General features: G+C 37.3%; 1 long non-coding RNA gene across 5 annotated transcripts in view; it reads left to right on the top strand.

Moving 5' to 3' along the window:
• Positions 1–18,665, top strand: part of LOC143659661 (uncharacterized) — a 224,843-nt gene that overhangs the window by 17,177 nt on the left and 189,001 nt on the right. The window contains exon 1 of one of the 5 annotated variants that reach the window (XR_013163632.1): positions 15,411–16,253. The exons of the other annotated variants lie outside the window; for them this stretch is intronic. This is a non-coding gene — a long non-coding RNA (uncharacterized LOC143659661). Of the gene's footprint in view, positions 1–15,410; positions 16,254–18,665 lie in introns of those variants that run through there. 5 annotated transcript variants of the gene reach the window in all.

The following is an 18,665-nucleotide window of genomic DNA, read 5'->3' as shown; positions in this document are numbered from 1 at the left end:
CAGCTTTTCTGGGTATATACCAATTAGTGGTATTGCTAGGTCATAGGACAACTCAATATTTAGTTTGCTAAGGCACCTCCAAACAGTCTTCCATAGTCGCTGCACCATTATACATTCCCACCAGCAGTACTTACTTAGGTTTCTCCACATCCTCCCCGACATTTATAGTTTCCTGTTTCTTTAATAGCAGCCATTCTTATAGCTATGAGGTGCTAACTCATTGTAGTCTTGATCTGTGTTTCCCTTATATCCAATAAAAATGAGCATCTCTTTATGTGCTTTTGACCCATCTGTATTTGCTCTTCAAAAAGATGCCTATTCATATATTTAACCCATTTTATAATTGGGTTGTTTGTTCTTTTGTTGTTGAGTTGCATGATTTCTTGGTGAATATAGGAAATCAAATCTTTGTCCAATATGTGATTTCCAAATATTTTGTCCCATTGAGTTGGTTGCCCCTTCACCTTTTTGACAAAGTCTTTTGAGGTGCAGAAGCATTTGATTTTGAGGAGTTCCCTTTTATCTATTTTTTCTTTTGTTACTTGTGCTTTGGGTGTAAACTTTAGGAAGCTACTGCCTATTACTAGGCCTTGAAGATGTTTCCCTACATTTTCTTCTAGATACTTAATGGTGCTAGTTCATATATTTAGGTGTTTAATCCACTTTGAGTTAATTTTTGTGCACAGTGTAAGATAGGGGTCCTCTTTAATTCTTTTTTCTATTGATATCCAGTTCTTCCATGCCCAATTATTGAAAAGACTATTTTGTCTTATTTCAGAGGATTTGGGGCCCTTGTCAAAATTCAGTTGACCTTAGATTTGGGGGTCTATTTCTGCACTCTCAATTCGATTCCATTGGTCAGTTCTTCTATCTTTGTGCCAGTACCATGCTGTTTTGACTACTATGACTCTATAATAGGTTTTAAAGTCAGGGAGTGTTAATCCTCCCACTTCATTCTTTTTTTAGGATGCTTTTAACTATTTGGGGTCTCTTTCCCTTCCAGATGAATTTGGTAATTAACTTTTCAAGTCTTCAAAGTAGGTTGTTGGAATTTTGATTGGTACTGTGTTGAATCTGTAGATCAATTTGGGGAGAATTGGCATCTTAACTATATTCAGTCTTTAGTCTTCCTATCCATAAGCAAAAAATGTCTTTCCACCTATTTAGATTGCTCTGATTTTTTTTTAGCAATGTTATGTAGTTTTCTGTACAAGTCCTTTATGTCCCTAGTTCAGTTCATTCCTAAGTACTTGATTCTTTGAGTTGCTATTTTGAATGGAATTTTTTCCTTAACTGACTCCTTGGTAGGTCTTTGCTTGTGTATAGAAATTTACTGAATTTTACACATTAATTTTATATCCTGCCACCTTGCTGAATTTATTAGCTCAAGTAATTTTGCTGTAGATTTCTGAGGATCTTCCAGGTATAGTATCACGTCATCTGCAAATAATGAGAGTTTTACTTCTTCCTTCCCAATTTGGATGCCTTTTATTTCTTTGTTCTGCCTGATTGCTCTAGCTAGAACTTCTAGCATGACGTTGAATAATAGTGGTGACAGTGGGCATCCTTGTCTCATTCCTGATCTTAGGGGGGAAGCTTTCAGTCTTTCTCCATTGAGTATGATGCTGACATTCAGTTTTTCATATATTCCTTTTATCATATTGATATATAGTTGCCTTTGATTCCTGTCTTTTGGAGTGTTTTTGTCATAAAGGGATGTTGAATTTTGCCAATGTTTTTTCAGCATCAATCGAGATGATCATGTGATTTTTCCCTTTTAATTTGTTAATGTGCTATATTATATTAATTGATTTTCTTGAGTTGAGCCATCTTTGCATTCTTGGTATAAATCCCACTTGGTTGTGGTCTATAATTCTTTTAATGTGTTGTTGGATTCAGTTTGCTAATATTTTGTTGAGAATTTTTGCATCTGTGTTCAATAGGGAGATTGGCCTGTAGTTTTCCTTTCTTATAGCATCTTTACCCATTTTGGTTTTAAAGTGATATTAGCTTCATAAAATGAGTTAACTAGAGTTCTTTTCCTTCAATTTTTGGAAAAGTATGAGCAGGATTGGTGTTAGTTCTTTTTGGAACGTTTGATAAAATTCCCCTGTGAAGCCATCTGGCCCTAGGCTTTTCTGTTTAGGAAGATTTTTGATGACTGATTGACTCTCTTTAGTTGTGATTTGTTTGTTGAGATCTTCCATTTCTTCCTGATTCAGTGTAGTTTGTGTGTTTCCAGGAATTTGTCATTTTATCTAAGTTATCTAGTTTGTTGGCATATAGTTGTTCATAGTATCTTCTTATGATTTCTTTTATTTCTTCAACGTCTGTGGTAACACACCTGTTCTCATTTCTGATTTTGTTTATTTGCATCCTTTCTCTTTTTTCTTCATCAGTCTTGCTAGTGGCCTATTAATTTTACTTATTTTCTCAAAGAACCAACTTTTGGTTTTATTGATTCTTTCTATTATCCGTTTGTTCTTCCATTCATTTATCTCTGCCTTAATCTTTGTTAATTCTCTTCTTCTATTTGTTTTGGGATTAGTTTGCTGTTCTTTCTCAAGTTCCTCTAGGTGTCCTCGATTTTTGCTGTTTCTTGTTTCTTAATATAGGCATTTAGGGCAATAAATTTCCCTCTCAGCACAGCCTTTGCCATATCACATAAGTTCTGATAAGTTATATTCTAATTTTCTTCATCTCCAGACAGCTACTGATTTCTCTAGCAATTTCTTCTTTGACCCACTGGTTGTTTAAGAGTGTGTTATTTAATCTCCATATATTTCTGAATGTTCTTATCCTTTACTGGTTATTGAGATCCAGCTTCATCCCATTGTGATCAGAGAAAGTGCTTTGAAGAATTTCAGTGCTTTTAAATTTATCAAGACCTGTTTTGTGCTCCAGCATATGATTATTCTGAAGAATGTTCCAAGAGCACTAGAGAAGAATGTATATCCGTGTGTTTTGGGGTGCAGTGACCTATATATGCCTGTTTGGTCTAATTCATTTATCAAGTTATTTAACTTCTCTATTTCCTTGTTGTTCATCTGTCTGGTTGTTCTATCTATAGAGGAGAGTGGTATATTGAAGTCTCCTACTATAATTGTTGAAACATCTGTTGCTCCTTTCAGTTTTGCCAATGTCTGTTTCATGTACTTTGGAGTTTCTTGATTGGGAGCATAAACATTTATGATTAGTCTATCTTCTTGATGAGTTGACCATTTAATTAGTATATAGTGTCCTTCTTTGTCTCTTTTTTTTTTGATTCTTTTTTTTTGTTAATTAAAAAAAGAATTAACAAAACAATTAGAAATCATTCCAATCTACATGTACAATCAGTAATTCTTAATAACATCACATAGTTGCATATTCATCATTTCTTAGTACATTTGCATCGATTTAGAAAAAGAAATAAAAAGACAACAGAATAAGAATTAAAACAATAATAGAAAGAAAAAAAACAAAAAAAACAAAAACAAAAAACCTATACCTCACATGCAGCTTCATTCAGTGTTTTAACATAATTGCATTACAATTGGGTAGTATTGTGCTGTCCATTTCTGAGTTTTTATATCCAGTCCCGTTGTACAGTCTGTATCCCTTCATCTCCAATTATCCCTTTTCTTTTCTTTTTTTTTTTTTTAATTAATGGAAAAAAAGAAATTAACCCAAATTTAGAGATCATACCATTCTACACATGCAATCATTAATTCTTTTTTTTTATTGATTAAAAAAAGAATTAACAAAACAATTAGAAATCATTCCAATCTACATGTACAATCAGTAATTCTTAATAACATCACATAGTTGCATATTCATCATTTCTTAGTACATTTGCATCGATTTAGAAAAAGAAATAAAAAGACAACAGAATAAGAATTAAAACAATAATAGAAAGAAAAAAAACAAAAAAAACAAAAACAAAAAACCTATACCTCACATGCAGCTTCATTCAGTGTTTTAACATAATTGCATTACAATTGGGTAGTATTGTGCTGTCCATTTCTGAGTTTTTATATCCAGTCCCGTTGTACAGTCTGTATCCCTTCATCTCCAATTATCCCTTCTCTTTTTTTTTTTTTTTTTAATTAACGGAAAAAAAGAAATTAACCCAACATTTAGAGATCATACCATTCTACACATGCAATCATTAATTCTTAACATCATCACATAGATGCATGATCATCATTTCTTAGTACATTTGCATTGGTTTAGAAGAACTAGCAACATAACCGAAAAAGATATAGAATGTTAATATAGAGAAAAAAATAAAAGTAATAATAGTAAAATCAAAACAAAACAACACGAAACAAAACAAAAACCTATAGCTCAGATGCAGCTTCATTCAGTGTTTTAACATGATTACTTTACAATTAGGTATTATTGTGCTGTCCATTTTTGAGTTTTTGTATCTAGTCCTGTTGCACAGTCTGTATCCCTTCAGCTTCAATTACCCATTGTCTTACCCTGTTTCTAACTCCTGCTGAACTCTGTTACCAATGACATATTTCAAGTTTATTCTCGAATGTCCGTTCACATCAGTGGGACCATACAGTATTTGTCCTTTAGTTTTTGGCTGGATTCACTCAGCATAATATTCTCTAGGTCCATCCATGTTATTACATGGTTCATAAGTTTATCTTGTCTTAAAGCTGCATAATATTCCATCGTATGTATATACCACAGTTTGTTTAGCCACTCTTCTGTTGATGGAGATTTTGGCTGTTTCCATCTCTTTGCAATTGTAAATAATGCTGCTATAAACATTGGTGTGCAAATGTCCGTTTGTGTCTTTGCCCTTAAGTCCTTTGAGTAGATACCTAGCAATGGTATTGCTGGGTCGTATGGCAGTTCTATATTCAGCTTTTTGAGGAACCGCCAAACTGCCTTCCACAGTGGTTGCACCCTTTGACATTCCCACCAACAGTGGATAAGTGTGCCTTTTTCTCCGCATCCTCTCCAGCACTTGTCATTTTCTGTTTTGTTGATAATGGCCATTCTGGTGGGTGTGAGATGATATCTCATTGTGGTTTTGATTTGCATTTCTCTAATGGCCAGGGACATTGAGCATCTCTTCATGTGCCTCTTGGCCATCCGTATTTCCTCTTCTGAGAGGTGTCTGTTCAAGTCTTTTTCCCATTTTGTAATTGGGTTGGCTGTCTTTTTGTTGTTGAGATGAACAATCTCTTTATAAATTCTGGATACTAGACCTTTATCTGATATATCATTTCCAAATATTGTCTCCCATTGTGAAGGCTGTCTTTCTACTTTCTTGATGAAGTTCTTTGATGCACAAAAGTGTTTAATTTTGAGGAGTTCCCATTTATTTATTTCCTTCTTCAGTGCTCTTGCTTTAGGTTTAAGGTCCATAAAACCGCCTCCAGTTGTAAGATCCATAAGATATCTCCCAACATTTTCCTCTAACTGTTTTATGGTCTTAGACCTAATGTTTAGATCTTTGATCCATTTTGAGTTAACTTTTGTATAGGGTGTGAGAGATGGGTCTTCTTTCATTCTTTTGCATATGGATATCCAGTTCTCTAGGCACCATTTATTGAAGAGACTGCTCTGTCCCAGGTGAGTTGGCTTGACTGCCTTATCAAAGATCAAACGTCCATAGATGAGAGGGTCTATATCTGAGCACTCTATTCGATTCCATTGGTCAATATATCTATCTTTATGCCAATACCATGCTGTTTTGACCACTGTGGCTTCATAATATGCCTTAAAGTCAGGCAGCGCGAGACCTCCAGCTTCGTTTTTTTTCCTCAAGATGTTTTTAGCAATTCGGGACACCCTGCCCTTCCAGATAAATTTGCTTATTGGTTTTTCTATTTCTGAAAAATAAGTTGTTGGGATTTTGATTGGTATTGCATTGAATCTGTAAATCAATTTAGGTAGGATTGACATCTTAACTATATTTAGTCTTCCAATCCATGAACACGGTATGCCCTTCCATCTATTTAGGTCTTCTGTGATTTCTTTTAGCAGTTTTTTGTAGTTTTCTTTATATAGGTTTTTTGTCTCTTTAGTTAAATTTATTCCTAGGTATTTTATTCTTTTAGTTGCAATTGTAAATGGGATTCGTTTCTTGATTTCCCCCTCCGCTTGTTCATTACTAGTGTATAGAAATGCTACAGATTTTTGAATGTTGATCTTGTAACCTGCTACTTTGCTGTACTCATTTATTAGCTCTAGTAGTTTTGTTGTGGATTTTTCCGGGTTTTCGACGTATAGTATCATATCGTCTGCAAACAGTGATAGTTTTACTTCTTCCTTTCCAATTTTGATGCCTTGTATTTCTTTTTCTTGTCTAATTGCTCTGGCTAGAACCTCCAACACAATGTTGAATAATAGTGGTGATAGTGGACATCCTTGTCTTGTTCCTGATCTTAGGGGGAAAGTTTTCAATTTTTCCCCATTGAGGATGATATTAGCTGTGGGTTTTTCATATATTCCCTCTATCATTTTAAGGAAGTTCCCTTGTATTCCTATCTTTTGAAGTGTTTTCAACAGGAAAGGATGTTGAATCTTGTCGAATGCCTTCTCTGCATCAATTGAGATGATCATGTGATTTTTCTGCTTTGATTTGTTGATATGGTGTATTACATTAATTGATTTTCTTATGTTGAACCATCCTTGCATACCTGGGATGAATCCTACTTGGTCATGATGTATAATTCTTTTAATGTGTTGTTGGATACGATTTGCTAGAATTTTATTGAGGATTTTTGCATCTGTATTCATTAGAGAGATTGGTCTGTAGTTTTCTTTTTTTGTAATATCTTTGCCTGGTTTTGGTATGAGGGTGATGTTGGCTTCATAGAATGAATTAGGTAGTTTTCCCTCCACTTCGATTTTTTTGAAGAGTTTGAAGAGAATTGGTACTAATTCTTTCTGGAACGTTTGGTAGAATTCACATGTGAAGCCATCTGGTCCTGGACTTTTCTTTTTAGGAAGCTTTTGAATGACTAATTCAATTTCTTTACTTGTGATTGGTTTGTTGAGGTCATCTATGTCTTCTTGAGTCAAAGTTGGTTGTTCATGTCTTTCCAGGAACCCGTCCATTTCCTCTAAATTGTTGTATTTATTAGCGTAAAGTTGTTCATAGTATCCTGTTATTACCTCCTTTATTTCTGTGAGGTCAGTAGTTATGTCTCCTCTTCCATTTCTGATCTTATTTATTTGCATCCTCTCTCTTCTTCTTTTTGTCAATCTTGCTAAGGGCCCATCAATCTTATTGATTTTCTCATAGAACCAACTTCTGGCCTTATTGATTTTCTCTATTGTTTTCATGTTTTCAATTTCATTTATTTGTGCTCTAATCTTTGTTATTTCTTTCCTTTTGCTTGCTTTGGGGTTAGCTTGCTGTTCTTTCTCCAGTTCTTCCAAATGGATAGTTAATTCCTGAATTTTTGCCTTTTCTTCTTTTCTGATATAGGCATTTAGAGCAATAAATTTCCCTCTTAGCACTGCCTTTGCTGCGTCCCATAAGTTTTGATATGTTGTGTTTTCATTTTCATTCGCCTCGAGGTATTTGCTAATTTCCCTTGCAATTTCTTCTTTGACCCAGTCGTTGCTTAGGAGTGTGTTGTTGAGCCTCCACGTATTTGTGAATTTTCTGGCACTCTGCCTATTATTGATTTCCAACATCATTCCTTTATGGTCCGAGAAAGTGTTGTGTAAGATTTCAATCTTTTTAAATTTGTTAAGACTTGCTTTGTGACCCAGCATATGGTCTATCTTTGAGAATGATCCATGAGCACTTGAGAAAAAGGTGTATCCTGCTGTTGTGGGATGTAATGTCCTATAAATGTCTATTAAGTCTAGTTCATTTATAGTAATATTCAGATTCTCTATTTCTTTGTTGATCCTCTGTCTAGATGTTCTGTCCCTTGATGAGAGTGGTGAGTTGAAGTCTCCAACTATTATGGTATATGAGTCTATTTCCCTTTTCAATGTTTGCAGTATATTCCTCACGTATTTTGGGGCATTCTGGTTCGGTGCATAAATATTTATGATTGTTATGTCTTCTTGTTTAATTGTTCCTTTTATTAGTATATAGTGTCCTTCTTTGTCTCTTTTAACTGTTTTACATTTGAAGTCTAATTTGTTGGATATTAGTATAGCCACTCCTGCTCTTTTCTGGTTGTTATTTGCATGAAATATCTTTTCCCAACCTTTCACTTTCAACCTATGTTTATCTTTGGGTCTAAGATGTGTTTCCTGTAGACAGCATATAGAAGGATCCTGTTTTTTAATCCATTCTGCCAATCTATGTCTTTTGATTGGGGAATTCAGTCCATTGACATTTAGTGTTATTACTGTTTGGATAATATTTTCCTCTACCATTTTGCCTTTTGTATTATATATATCATATCTGATTTTCCTTCTTTCTACACTCTTTTCCATATCTCTCTCTTCTGTCTTTTTGTATCTGACTCTAGTGCTCCCTTTAGTATTTCTTGCATAGCTGGTCTCTTGGTCACAAATTCTTTCAGTGACTTTTTGTCTGAGAATGTTTTAATTTCTCCCTCATTTTTGAAGGATAATTTTGCTGGATATAGGAGTCTTGGTTGGCAGTTTTTCTCTTTTAGTATTTTAAATATATCATCCCACTGTCTTCTAGCTTCCATGGTTTCTGCTGAGAAATCTACACAAAATCTTATTGGGTTTCCCTTGTATGTAATGGATTGTTTTTCTCTTGCTGCTTTCAAGATCTTCTCTTTCTCTTTGACCTCTGACATTCTAACTAGTAAGTGTCTTGGAGAACGCCTATTTGGGTCTAATCTCTTTGGGGTGTGCTGCACTTCTTGGGTCTGTAATTTTAGGTCTTTCATAAGAGTTGGGAAATTTTCAGTGATAATATCTTCCATTAGTTTTTCTCCTCCTTTTCCCTTCTCTTCTCCTTCTGGGACACCCACAACACGTATATTTGTGCGGTTCATATTGTCCTTGAGTTCCCTGATACCCTGTTCAAATTTTTCCATTCTTTTCCCTATAGTTTCTGTTTCTTTTTGGAATTCAGATGTTCCATCCTCCAAATCACTAATTCTATCTTCTGTCTCTTTAAATCTATCATTGTAGCTATCCATTATTTTTTCTATGTTTGCTACTTTATCCTTCACTTCCATAAGTTCTGCGATTTGTTTTTTCAGTTTTTCTATTTCTTCTTTATGTTCAGCCCATGTCCTCTTCATGTCCTCCCTCAATTTATCGATTTCATTTTTGAAGAGGTTTTCCATTTCTGTTCGTATATTCAGCATTAGTTGTCTCAGCTCTTGTGTCTCATTTGAGCTATTGGTTTGTTCCTTTGACTGAGCCATATTCTCAATCTTTTGAGTGTGGACAGTTATCTTCTGCTGCTGGCGTCTGGGCATTTATTCAGATTTCTCTTGGTGTTGGACCCAGCAAGGTTGTAATATTTTTCTGTGAAATCTCTGGGTTCTGTTTTTCTTATCCTGCCCAGTAGGTGGCGCTCGTGGCACCCGTTTGTCTGCGGGTCCCACCAGTAAAAGGTGCTGTGGGACCTTAAACTTTGGAAAACTCTCGCCGTCCTGGGGGTTCGCTAGCCGAAACGGCTTGAGCCGGCCCGGGGTCCGAACGCAGGGGGGGTTGCTGGTCGCCGCAGCCAGGGAAAGAGCCCGTCCGAATTTCCTAGTCGGCCCTGGGCAACAAGCGTGGCGGGAGGGCGCCAGCGGCAGCGGCCCGCCCGAGAGAGTGCACGTTCCCCGGGAGTCACGGGTTTGGAAGGGGCCTCCCCCACCCGTCACCGTTCTCCGCGGCCTGGGGGTTTCCGATCCAATTCTCTCAGTTGGTCCGGGGGCTGCGCGTGGTGTGGGCGCCAGCCGTCTTTGTTTCAGGGGACCGCCTCTCCAATTCTCCCAGCCGGCCCGGGAAGGGGGAAGGGAGTAACTCCGGCCGCTTGCCACCCCGCCCGGTAAGGCCCGCGCGCCTCGGCGATCTCACCCGAGCTGCTTCTCTCAGCCAGCCAGCCGTTCCAGGATGGGGTACACTGTCTTTTTTGTCTCTGTTGTGGCTTTGGGCGCTTTCTGTATCATTTCTACTCCCCTAGTAGGTGTCCTGGAGAAGAAACTAAGATCCGCGCGTCTTACTAAGCCGCCATCTTCCAGGAAGTCCTTCTTTGTCTCTTATGATGTCTTTACATTTAAAGTCTATTTTATCTGATATTAGTACAGCTATTCCTGCTTTCTTTTGGTTAGAATTTGCATGGGAAATCTTTTTCCATCCTTTCACTTTCAATCTATTTGTATCCTTGCATCTAAGATGAGTTTCTTGTAAGCAGCATATAGATGGATTATGTTTCTTAATTTTAATTGGTAAGTTTAGTCCATTAACATTCAAAGATATTACTGAAAAGGTGTTCCTTGACTCCACCATCTTATATATTTAATTTATTTGTCAGATCTATATTTTCTTTTCCCTCTTTCTCTTTTTATCCTTTAAATTACCCTCACTGGTACTCTTAAATTCTGTGCCCTCCTCCAGACCTCCTTCTACTGTCTTTTTTTTTTTTTCAGCCGTCAGAACTCCTTTTAGTATTTCTTGTAGGACTGGTCTCTTGTTGACAAATTCTTTCAGAATTTGTTTGTCTGTGAAAACTTTAACCTCTCCCTCAGATTTGAAGGACAATTTGGCTGGATACAGAATTCTTAGGCTGGAAGTTTTACTCTTTCTAGATCTTAAATATATCATACCACTGCCTTTTCACTTCTGTGGTGCTAGTTGAGTAGTCTGAACTGAGTCTTATGTGATTTCTTTTGTATGTCGTAGATTGTTTTTCTCTTGTTGCTTTTAGAATCTTCTTCTTCTCCTCACCATTTGACAGACTGATTAGTGTGTGTCTTGGTGAAGGCTTATTTGGATTTGTTCTGTTTGTAGTTTGTTGGGATTCTTTGACTTGTAAATGTCTGTACTTTGTAAGGGTTGGGAAGTTCTCTCCAGGATATCCTTAACTATTTTTCCTAGTCCTTGACTCCTCTCTTCTCCTCTGGGATGCCAGTGATTCTTATATTTGGGCACTTTGTTTTGTCTGTCATTTCCCTGAGATCCTATTCAAAATTTTCCATATTTTTTGCCATGTGCTGTTTTGAGTCTTCAAAGTCAGTTATCTTCTCTTCTGTATTGCTTATTTTTTCCTCTGTCTCTTCAAATCTGGTGTTGTGTGCCTCTAGTATGTTTTTTATTTGGTCAACAGAATCTTTAATCTCTGTTATATCCACTATTTTTCTATTTATTCTTTCCAATTCCTCTTTATGCTCTTCTACTATCTTCTTAATCTCCTTAATGTCATTTGCCATCCCACATATTTTATTAAGTGGAGTTATAGGAACATCTTTGGTTTGTTGTTCCTATGTCTGTGTCTCCTCTGGAGTTTTAATTTTGTTATTAGGCAAAGCTATATGTGTCTTCTTTGTAATATGTTTAGTGATCTTCTGTTTTTTCATCCCATGTAAATATCTTGATTGATTTACTGTGGGAGTTGATTTATTTCAGTAGTCTAACATCTTGTATTTGCAGGATGGATGTGCAGCAGGGAGTAGTGTATGGAGTGGGGCACAACAGTGCAGTGATTCATTTCAGGGCAGGTATAGGCACGGATTGGGGATGTTACACTGATGCTTGTGAATGTGGGCACCCAGCAACCAGGGGGGATGTAGCTGTGTGGGTGCACCAGTCTGGGGTAACCCTGAGGTTCACTGGTCTAGGCCGTGGGGCCCTTTGTGTGCATGTGTAGAGCTGTGGCAGCAGGTAGGTGTTATGCCTTCATTTGTTGGGGGCAGATGTGGCAGCACAGGTGAGTATTTTCTCAGAGCTGCAGAGTATGACTGAGGGCTGTGTGCATGCACTGTTCTAGGACTGCCATAAATGCAGTTCCCAGAGCTGAAGGAAGTAACTGGGGTCCCATGCACAAGCGTGGGACTAGGAGTGTTGTAAACTGATGTGCAGACCTCAGAAGAGGGCGGGGTGAGGCCGTGCGACACTATGGGCGGGGGGCAGCGGTGGCCTGGGTATGGAAATTAGTGCCTGTAGCCTTTATGCAGTGGCAACAGCCTTCAGGGAACAGGGAGGGGAAGATAGTGCTCGGGAGGGTTGCTGGAGAGTGGATTGGGCTGCATTTGGGTTGGGGGTGTGGGACAGGTATACGTGCTGGGGGCTTGTGGGGTGGGGGCGCCTGGATTGCAGGGAATGGGAGTGGGTGATGGTGTTCAGGTGCATGGGGTATGGGATGAGTCACTGGTCACGGGCTGTGCTGGTGAGGGTAGCACATTCAAGGAGCATGGCCTGGCTTACTTCCTAGTCCCCGGCTCCCATCCATGCACTCCTGCAGTCTCCGTGCCTCAATGCTAGGCTCCAGCTTTGTGCTTCTCAGTTCCTCGGCCTCTGTGACTAGGGTTGCCCTATATGGTGCAGAAGGCTCTCCCAGGTCAGTTGCACTCTTGAATCATTGTCTCAGTCACCCGCCCGTCCCTTCTCTAATTTTTCTGTGGAACAGGGCTGAACATGAGCTACTTTATTCAGCCATCTTCCCAGAAGTCTCCTCTTGAGTTCATTTTTAAAGTTTAAGCATTAAAGGTGTACTACAGACACAAAAAGCCCTGGTTGAGTTCTTGTTCCTCCACTTAATATTTATTTGACTTTATTACTTTTTATTTGTTCATGTAACAAATATTTGTTGAGTGCCTGCTTTGTATTAGCGCTGTTCTAGGCATTTATGATAGAGTAGTGATCAAGAGATTAAAAATTTTCTCCCTTATTGGATTTTATAGCTCTAATGGGGGGTAGAAACAGATAATATAAGAAATACATGATAAGTATATTGAGTAATATACTAAATGATGATAATGTGAAAGAAAAAATAGAACAAGATATGGACAATTTAAATTGAAGAACTGAGAGGGATTGGGGATGTGCATGATGGGAGTGCTTTAATTTGAATATTGTGAACAGGTGATGTCACAAGGTGATATTTAAGCAGAGATTCAAAGGAGATGAAGAGACTAGCTGGTATATTTCTGGGAGAGCAAGTAGGCCATCTGGCCAGTGGAGTTAATTAGAAGATATGATGTCTGAGATGTAACCATGTTGTTTACGTTAAGACCTTATAGGCCATTGTGAAGATTTTGGCACTTGCTGTATGGGAAATGGAGAGAAATGGAAAAGTTTTACGGAAAATGACATGATGTGGTGTATGCATTAAAGGCTCCCTATGGGTACCATGTTGGGACTAGAGTGTAGGAGGATACAAGCAGGGAGAAGGCAGTAATCCAATTGAAAGATCTTGGTGGCTTGGTTAAAGGTGATGTGGTGATGGTGGGTATTTTGTGAAGGTAGAAACAACACAATTTTCGAACTGATTGTTCTAGTATTCAGGGGAGAGGTCTGTACTGGAGAGATACTTCACATACTATTGCTTCAGTTTCCTTACATGAGAAACAGATAATAACACACATCTCATTGGGTTTTGTGAGGATTAAATTAGACAGTGCCTATAAAGTCCTTATGAAAATGACTGACAAAGGTTGATCCTTTTCAGGTGTTTTCCTTGCTCTGTAAATGATACGCCTTATTTGTATCATTGTGGTGCAGAGTTCTGTGGTTATTTGTACATGAAGTGATTACTTTTATCACTATTTTGAAATCTCTTCTTTCCCTTCCCTGTGGTTCTTGGAGAAGGGAGCGGTGATGTAATATGTTTTACTGTTGGTGGTAGCTGTGGCTGTTGGATATATGTGGCCATGGGCGGGGGGTTCTGGCCATTTTCCAAAAAGATGGCTATTTCACAGCTCCTGGGTTTATGCTCTGCCAATCCTTCTAGATTTTGTTGTCTCAGTCCACCCCATCTTCCTGTAGCTCCTTTATTTGGACTACTCTTTGGCAAATAAAGAACTGAAGATTCCCAGTGGAAGAATAAAGAAAATCCTGCAAATAATCAGTTAAGTGTCCATGTACAACTTAATAAGTTAGGGAAAGAACAAGAAAATAACCCCAAAGAAAGTTGATATGAGGAGATGAAGGGATGAGTAGAAACTAATGAAGTACAAAACAAAGATACAATTGACAAACAAGGCTGAGAATTATTTCTTTTAATATGTTAAGAAAATAGGCAAGAGATTTGCAAACTTTCCAAGAATAAATGGAGAAGGCATATTTTCTAGTTTGCCAGCTGTCAGAATGCAATATACCAGAAATGGAATGGCTTTTAAAAGGGGGGATTAATTGAGTTGCAAATTTACAGTTCTAAGGCCATGAAAATTTACCAATTAAAGCAAGTCTATAAAAATGCCCAAATTAAGGCACCAAGAAGAGGTTACCTTCACTTGAGAAGGGCTGATGAAGTTCAGGATTTCTTCTGAGATGAAAAGGCACATGGAGAACATGGTGATGACTGCTAGTTTTCTCTCAAGGATTCTTGTTTCATGAAGCTCCCAGGGGCATATTCCTTCTTCATCTCCAAAGGTCTCTGGTTGCATGGCCTCTGGCTCTCGTCATTCTCATGATTTTGCTCTGCTGCTCTCCCGTGGTTCTGAAGCTTTCTCCAGTATAATTCCTCTTTCAAAGGATTCCAGCAAAGTAATCAAGATACATGTGGAATTGGTAGGGTCACATCTCCTTGGATATAATCTAATCAAATTCCAATATACAATACTGAATAGGGTTTAAAAGAAATCGCTGTTCCACATGTTGGGATTAGAATTATAACATGGCATTTCTAGGTGACATAATCCTTTCAAACCAGCACAACATATATAAACAATATAATTGATTAAAGGAAGACAGTTTTCTCTATATAACAATTATTTGAAAGAAAACAAATTAAATCTACATGTTATATAAAGCCAATGCATTAGGAAACTTTCAAGAACAAATACAAAATAAAAATAGAGCATTAAAACCAAAAAAAAAGTTTCTTTATTCTAGTAAAGAAATGAAATCTGTAATATAATCTTCCCTTCAGAAACAACAAAGTGATTTCAACCAGTTGTATCAAGCATTCAAAGAATAGACAAAATTGGAAAATTAGAGACTGATTTCCCTTATGATCAGAAATGCAAAAATCCTAGGCAAAAATATCAACAAACAAATACAGGAATATATATATATATATAATTTTATATATATATATTTATATATATATAAAATAGCTTATATAGGTGCAAATTATGCGTCATGATCAAGGTTGAGTTTACTACAGGAATACAAAGATAATTTAATAGTAGAAAAATACATTAATGTAATTAATTCATCTTATTAATATAATAAAAGACAAAAATTATATGATTATCTCAGGAGATATAATAATACTGTTTTGGTTTTCCAATGCTTCTGGAAAGTAATATGCTAGAAATGGATTTTTTTTTTTTTTTTTTTTTGCATGGGCAGGCACTGGGAATTGAACCCGGGTCTCCAGCACATCAGGTGAGAACTCTACATGCTGAGCCACTGTGGCCCTTCCTGGAATGGTTTTTAAAAAGGGAATTGATTAAGTTACAAGTTTATAGTTCTATGGCCATAAAAATGCCCAAACTAAGGCATCCAGAGACAGATACCTTGAATCCAGAGAAAGGCTGATGTCTGTCACATGGAGAGGCATGTGGTTGTCTTCTGCCTGTCCTTGTTCCCAGTTCCATTTCTTTAAGCTTTTGATGAAAGTGGTTTCCTTTTTAAGCTTCTGTGGGCCTTTATTTATTTAACTCCCCTAGGATACAACTCTGGGTTCTGACTTGCTTAGCATCTCATGGGAAGGAACATGGCAACATCTTCTGGACTCTGCCTCTTCAAATGTCCGAGTCTAGGTGTTTGCTCTCTCTGTTGGCATTCCAAACATCTCCAAATGTCTGTGTCCCTATCAGCTCTGGACAACTGTGTCCAAGCACGTGCATCTGAAGTTTCTCAAAAATGTTTCACCTTTTAAAATGCTCCAGTACATTAATCAAGACCCACCCATTTAATCAGTGGGCCACAGTCACAATTACGTGTATCACACTTGCATGGAAACAGAAAGCCACACCCACAATTGAGTGGGTCACTCTCCATGGAAACAATCCAGTCAAAGGTCTCCACCCTAAGCAATAGGTATGGCCCCACAAGATAGGATCAGCATTACAACATAGCTTTTCTGGGGTACATAGCCTCAAAATGGCAGAAATAGCATTTGGAAAAATGCACCTATTCCTGATAAATGTTCTTAGCAAACTAGGAATGAAGACAGACTTCTTCAATCTACAAAGGTATCTAACAAAAACTTACAAACTGGAAAGTTAATAGCAAAATGTCAAAAGTTTTCTCTTTAAGATCAGGAAAAAGACAAGGATGCTCAGTTTCACTGCCTCTAGTCACTATTACAGTGCAGGTCATAGTTGGTGCTATAAAACCAAGGAAAAATGATACATCATCAGAAACAGGTAGAAAATGTATGTTTTCAAAAAATAGAATTTATAATAGCATTAAAAATTAGAAGGTACCTGAGAACAAACCTAGGAAAAATGTATAATCCTTATGGGTGAAATCATTAAAGGTTTTATTGAAATACAAATAAATTCATACTCGTTAAAAGGAAAACTCAATGTCTTCCAGATTTCAATTCTCCTCCAATTAATCCGTAAATTTATCACAATTCCATTTAAACTGAAGGAAGTTTCTATGGATCTTGACAAGCTTATTCCATAATTTATGTAGATTAACAAAGGACCATGAATATTCAAAGCACTCTAGAAGAAGGTGGGGCACTTGCCTCATATCGGTATTTACTATAAAGCTATAACAATTAACAGAGTATAATATTGGTGCAAAGATAAAGCAGAAGGTGAAAACAATATAGGAGACATCTTTGAAACATGTCCACTGAGGGATGGAAACTTGATGTGTGATGGTGTCCTATCAGATCAATAGGGAAATTATAATGATTCAAGAAGTGGTGCAAGGACGATTGTGTATCCATCTTAAAAATAATGTAATTGACTCTCTGTTGTACATAAAATACAAAATTAAAAAGTTGTGGTTAAGTTTCATAATCTGTAAAAACAGAAAAAAGTACAGGCCTCTTTTGAAAAGTATTGTATCAATATATATGAAGAACAGTTTCTGGCATATAGTACGTGGCATGTAAATGTTAGTTGTAGTTACTGTTGCTTTTGTTATTATTAAATACTTGTGTGTGAGAAACAAAACTACAAATTTTTAGATAAAAATATAGAGGAATATTTTCATGAACTTCATCAGCACTATTTCTTAGTGCTCGTCACTCATTTAAGGGAAACACTTCTTTTCACCAAAAGACAATTGAAAGAAAAAGCATGACATATAAGACTTAGACAAAATATTTGAGCCACATATTACTGAGAAAGAATTAATGTATCAGCCAGAGTCCAGCTGGAAAAAGGAAGACACTTGAGGTCTCTTAAACAGAGGAAATTTGATATAATACACTTGTTTACACAAATGATAAAAGATATGAGGTGATAAAAAGGGACTGGTGGGCCAACCCATATATTAGGAACAGCCAGAAGCCACTACCACCATGTATTATTTTGCTATTGCTGCCAGAAAGCAATATACCAGAAATGGAATGGATTTAAAAAAAAAGAATTTAATAAGTTGCAAGTTGCAATTCTGAGGCTGTGAAAATGTCCAAATTAAGGCCCCAAGATGTTACTTTCACTCCAGGAAGGCTGATGCATCAGAACACCTCTGTCAGCTGGGAGGGCATGTGGCTGGCATCTATTGGTCCTTATTCCCAGTTCGTAGCTTACACTTCTGATGCCAGTATTTTCCTCTTTAAGCACCAGTGGGCCTTCACTTGGTTCCTCCAGGACATAACTTTGGGTTCTGGCTTGCTTAGCATCTCATGGGAATGCTCATGGCAATGTCTGCCAGACTCTGTCCATGTCTAGGCATCTGCTCTCCCTGTCAACACTCCAAGCATCTCCAAACATCTGTCTCTGCACTTCTGAAGCAGCTGTTCTCCAAGCATCTGCATCTCCAAACATCTGTGTCTATGTCTGCATCCTAGGATTCTCCAAAATGTCTCCTCTTTTAAAGTATTCTAGTAAACTAATCAAGATCCCCCTTGAATGGGTGGAGTCATATCTCCATCTAAGAAAAAGTTCACACTCACAATTGAACGCACCACATCTCCATGGGAGATAACCTAATCAAAAGTTTCCACCTACAATACTGAATCAGGATTAAAAGAAATGGCTGCCCCCACAAGATTGGTTCAGGATTAAAAAATGGCATTTCTGAGGTACATAATAGTTTCAAATCAGCATATTCTATCATTGCACCCAAAAAAAGACATGTTTGTTCCATATACAAAATGCGTTCAATCCATTACAATATCACAAAAGCCTTAAACCATTTCAGGAACAATAAAAATACCATACAAAGTCAATACAAAATCTAATCAAGGTCAGTTACAGCATGGTCTGTTTTGAGGCAAGAAATTCTAGTCTGGCTGTGGACCTGAGAAACTCAGAACAAATTATCTGCTTCCAATATATAAAGGAGGGGTAGTTATAGAATACGGTTTTTATTGTCATAGGGACAAATGGAACGGTAAATAAACAGGGTTCACAGGACCCAAACAATTCTGAAAAACTGCAGAGCACTCTCCATTGGATTTCAAAATCTGAGAGTTATTT

Source organism: Tamandua tetradactyla, chromosome 2 (genome assembly GCF_023851605.1).
Source record: "Tamandua tetradactyla isolate mTamTet1 chromosome 2, mTamTet1.pri, whole genome shotgun sequence".
NCBI lineage: Eukaryota > Metazoa > Chordata > Mammalia > Pilosa > Myrmecophagidae > Tamandua > Tamandua tetradactyla.
This window is presented reverse-complemented; position numbering and strand designations above follow the sequence as displayed.